Raw genomic sequence first — 5,259 nt, 5'->3', positions numbered from 1 at the left:
GATTAATCCTCAAAATTTCATCCTTGAGGGATTGCTCCAGGGAGAGGAAGAGGATGAGGGTAAGGAGAGGTAAGGGAAAGGGAGAGGGAGAGGGAGAGGGGCAGGAGGGGGAGGGGGGAGGGAGGAGAGTGAGAGGGGGAGGAGAGAAAGGGGGAGGAGAGGGAGAGGAGAGGGCAGTGGGAGAGGAGAGGGACAAGGGAGAGAAGAGGAGAGAGAGGAGAGAGAAGGGGAGAGAGAGAGAGAGAGAGAGAGAGAGAGAGAGAGAGAGAGAGAGAGAGAGAGAGAGAGAGAGAGAGAGAGAGTTCAGATTCCTTGATGGGCAATGAACAAAGATAAAGATCCTCCAAGGATCCTCCAAGGATCTGATCATCTTCGTGACCTGGGACTGGCTGTCCAGCCAAGTGATAAATTTATTTCCAGTCCTTAGGCTAGCCTACAGGAACAGCCCACCTAGGCATTGACCCCCAACCCTGATCCTGGTCACTGATACTGCTATCCAACATTCTGCCAGAGTCATCATGGCCTTACATTCCAACATCCCTGGACCTCAGGGCTCTCCCAAAGCACTGATGTTTATCATCTTTTGGTATGTTCTTGGAAAAGCAAAATCATAAGTTTGAAAATATAGTTTCCCAGAATTGGTCTACTAGTGTACTCCTCTAAGAAGCTTGAGAAAGCATCTGACATTAGCTTTGTTAAAGAAAAACACCAATTATGTATTTCAAATATTGAGCATATTTTAAATGCATTGTAATTTGCATTCTTTTGAATAATACTAAAGTTAAACACCTTTTCTTTTGGGGGCAGGAAGGCTTAACTCACACCTGGCCTTGCTCAGAGCTTAGTTCTGGTTCTGTGCTCAGGGATCACTTCAGGTGTTGCCCAGAGGACCATATATGGTGCCAGTGACTGAACCCAGGCCAGCCATATGTAAAGTAAGTGCTTATGGGGCTGGAGAGATAGCATGGAGGTAAGGCATTTGCCTTTCATGCAGAAGGTCGATGGTTCAAATCCCGGCATCCCATATGGTCCCCTGTGCCTGCCAGGGGCGATTTCTGAGCATAGAGCCAGGAATAACCCCTGAGCACTGTCGGGTGTAACCCAAAAAACAAAACAAACAAAAAAAAAAGTAAGTGCTTAAAGGTAGGGGTCTCAAACTCAATTTACCTGGGGGCTGCAGGAGGCAAAGTCGGGGTGATCCTTGAGTGCGAAGTCAGTAGTAAGCCTTGAACATTGGGGGTGTGCGACCCAAACAACTAAAACAAAACAAAAAAGATTCCTCTAGGGCAGGGCCACAAAATGTTGTACGGAGGGCCGCAAATGGCCCACTGACCGCAAGTTTGAGACCCCTGGTAACCTCTATAATATCTCTTCATAGGTTCACTGATCACTATGAATTTGCTAATTTAAGTACTATAAATAGCAGATGAAAAACATTCATTTCTTCCATATTGACTTGTAAGATCTCTAGAAAGTCAATCAAATCCTGATAAAATTACTGACTATTCATTGTAGGGACTGAAGAGACAACTCAACAGGCTAAGCAAATGATTTCACTCATAAGAGGCTTGGGTTCCATACCTAGCATCTCTTGATTTCCCTAAATTTCCCCAGGAGCAAACTCTGAGCACAGAGCTCAGAGTAACCATTAAGTACCATGAGGTGTGAATCAAATACATCCTCCAAAATTAAAACTGATTGTAAAAATTTGTATATGTCCAGATAAGTCAACTTTCTGGCAGGCACATGATAACGTATATTTCTAGACTCTTGTTGTTAATTCTTTAATAGTTTAATAGTTTATGCCATTATCACATGCAGTATGTTTCAGATATTTTCTTTTGAGGGAAATAACCAAACCCACCAGTGCTATGCTTAGGAGCCATTCCCTGTAGTGTTAGGAAAACATGGGACTAAACCCAAGTCATGAGCATGTAAAACATGAGCCCTCTGCCCAGCCACAGACATATCCATTTTTACCAGCACTACTCATTAAACACTGACAGGCATAAAAACCAAACTGAAACTCAAACAGAACATCTCGGAGTTTTTTGATTAGTTTAGCGATCTAATAAATTTTATTTATTTATTTTTTGCTTGTTTTTGGGCCACACACAGTGACATTCAGAGGTTACTCCTGGCTATGCACTCAACTAAAATGACAATGTTAAAGAATGAGAGAAGTAGAATGCCTGTCGTGAGAATACAGGCAGGGGTTAGGGAGGAGGGGGCATTGGGGGTGGGTAGGATTGTTGCACTGGTGAAGGGAAGGTGTTCTGTTTATAACTGAAACCAAACTACAAACATGCTTGTAATCATGATGCTTAAATAAAGATTTATTAAAAATAATAATTCATCTTTCCTATTTAAAAAAATGGGGCCAGAGGTGGGGCGTTTGCCTTGCATGCAGAAGGCCAGTGATTTGAATCCAGATATTCCAATATGGTCCCTCGAGCCTGCCAGGAGCGATTTCTGAGTGTAGAGCCAGGAGTAACCCCTGAGCTGCGGGTGTGACCCAAAAAAAAAAAAAAAAAAAGATTGAACCGTGGTCCATCCTACACTAGAGTGCCACTTTATTAAATAATTCATGAATCTAATGACATCATCAATATATCAAGAAAGGCTCTGAAAAGGGGCCAAATTATTTATTCATTCATTTATTTATTTTTGGGTTTGGGGCCACACCCAGCGATGCTCAGGATTTACTCCTGGCTCTACACTCAAGAACTACTCCTGGCGCTGCTCAAGGGACTGTATAAGACACCAGGAATTGAACCTGGGTTGGCTGTGTAGAGCAAGTGCCCTACCCATAGTGCTATCTCTCTAGCCCCAACCAGAACATTTTAAATGCTAATTAATGTTGATTAAAGGCTTGAGAAACTGGGGACATGATGTAAAAGAAATGCCAGCCTTATCTGTGGGTTTCCAATACTTGGCTTTCTGTGGCTGTAATTAGGGTTACTTCACTTGCTTGGCAGTCTTACTCACTGTCATTTATTCATCCTTGTTATTATGGAGTTCTTTGTGACACCTTTGCTGCTGACTCTAGTGACAACTTAGGCTGCTGACTGTCTCAGTCAGATCACACTTTTTCATTCTTTTTTTTTAATAGGGGGCCCTTCTGGTGGAGACCAGAAGACCTGCTGGACAAATTCTAAAAGAGCTGTAACACTAAGATAATCCCCCCCCTTTTTTTTTTGGTTTTTGAGTCACACCCGGCAGTGTTCAGGGGTTACTCCTGGCTCTACGCTCAGAAATCGCTCCTGGCAGGCACGGGGAACCATATGGGACGCCGGGATCTGAACCAATGGCCTTCTGCATGAAAGGCAAATGCCTTATTACCTCCATGCTATCTCTCGGCCCCTACTTCTTCATTCTTAAAGGTGACTAGGCTCAGGAGGTAGCTAGGGTAGAGAGAATGTTGTGCATTTGGGAAACCCAGTTAGACCCCTGGCACCTCATCCCCCCAAAGCACTGCAAGGAACGGTTTTCCCAAACACAGAGCTAGGAGTAGCCCCCCAATCCAACCAAAAAAGCACAAAGGTATATTGCATCTATTTTTATCAATGTCTTTTTCTTCTTGTTTCTCTTTCTAGTTGCCCCTGTTCCAGGTCACCAAAAAATTAAGGCAAAATTTGACATAGTTGTTTGACTTTTTTTTTTTTTTTGGTTTTTGGGCCACACCCAGAAGCACTCAGGGTTACTCCTGGCTCTGTGCTCAGAAATTGTTCCTGGCAGGCTCAGGGGACCATATGAGATGCCAGGAATGGAACCCAGGTCTGTCCTGGGTCAGCCGCATGTAAGGCAAACGCCCTACCGCTGTGCTATCACTTTGGCCTTATATATATTTTTTAATATTGCTTTTTGGGCCACACTAGTGGTGCTCAGGGGTTACTCATGGCTCTGTGCTCAGACATCACTCTTGGTGGTGTTCAGGAACCATATGGGATGCCCAGGATCAGATTCAGGTTGGCTGCATTCTAGGCATGTGCTCTACCACTTGATCTACCTCTCACCAGCTTTCAGATACTTATCGAAGTAGTGACCATCTGTGAACTTGCAGCCACAAAGGCAAATTAATTCCTTAGGTTGCTTCACTAGTTTGAGGTGGTCTCTGAAACCCCATCTAAAAAGGATCTATGAATTCAAGGGGTTTTGTCCTGGGAGGTAACTGATACTGTGAATGTTTTCTTAAAGTCATCAAATTCATAGTCATCCAGGACAGACCTTCCCGTTCTGGGAAAGAAATTGGCTGCCGGACACAAACCATGCAGTAAATCTAGCAATTCAACCGTTTCTCTCTCTTTTTGTGTCATCACGATAGCTGACCCAAAGAAGAATCAAGTTCACTTCTGCTGTCTGTAAACAAGTTTTCCTTTAAAGCAGGATCCCCTTTGTGGAGAATAAATTGAAAAGGAAGCAATTTATCCTCTCCCCTTGCCTCTCTCACAAGGACAAGCGTGCTTTTCACTTCAGCAGAATGGAAATCCGAGAAAGATTTCTCTGGGAAGTCTCCTTACATTTGACATTCTATTCTACTGCAAAAATGAAGTTAAACTTCTAGAAGTATAAAGATTAGTGGAAGGCAGGCAATCACTTTGGGAAATAAAATAAAACTGGTAACTAAAAAAGTGAGCTAAAAAATAGAATTGGTTAATAAGGGAGAAAGGAAACCCAAATAACAGAAAAATGACCTTGTTTAAAATGTTCTTTGTTCTGCACTTTATAAGCAGAAAACATACTTAGCAATGATACCTTCAGTCACCTACTAAACAGTCATAGTGGTACAAAGCCTATTCTGACCTAAACTCTGGAGTGAAATGCTGAGGGTGCACAAAGTCAGATACCTATGGCTTCCTTTATATTTATGAAAGTCAGCTTTTGATTCTAGGAAGAAAAGAGAATGAACGTCAAACACCCACATTATTGCGTGATGTACTCAGTGTCCTAATGCCCTTGGCAATAGTCAAATGACTAAAAATGCTTAGGCCACTTTCTCTCTCTACCATTGAGCCACATCCTGGTCTGTTTAGGCAATTTTTGGGGGGTGGGGCATGGGGAAACATTGGGCCATACCCAGTAGTTTGCAGGGCTTATTCCTGTTCTGTGCTCAGAGACATTACTCGTGGCAGTAATTAGGGAGCCATATGTGAGGATCGAACCAGACTTAGCCTCATCAAGGCAAACATCCTGTACCTATGCTATCTTTTTGGCCTAGATTCCTTTTTTAGGAGGAAGGCACACCTGGAAGTACTAAGA

The 5,259-nt window shown here is 43.1% G+C and overlaps 1 non-coding gene across 1 annotated transcript; it reads right to left on the bottom strand.

The window, feature by feature from the left end:
- Positions 1–3,111: 3,111 nt before the first annotated feature.
- Positions 3,112–3,174, bottom strand: LOC126002408 (U7 small nuclear RNA). Its single transcript, XR_007493120.1, has one exon. It is a non-coding gene; the product is annotated as a U7 small nuclear RNA (small nuclear RNA).
- Between the last annotated feature and the right edge of the window lie 2,085 nt (positions 3,175–5,259).

This window comes from Suncus etruscus, chromosome 2 (assembly GCF_024139225.1).
Source record: "Suncus etruscus isolate mSunEtr1 chromosome 2, mSunEtr1.pri.cur, whole genome shotgun sequence".
Lineage (NCBI taxonomy): Eukaryota > Metazoa > Chordata > Mammalia > Eulipotyphla > Soricidae > Suncus > Suncus etruscus.
The sequence above is the reverse complement of the archived record's forward strand: the minus strand, read 5'-3'. Positions and strand labels throughout refer to the sequence as shown.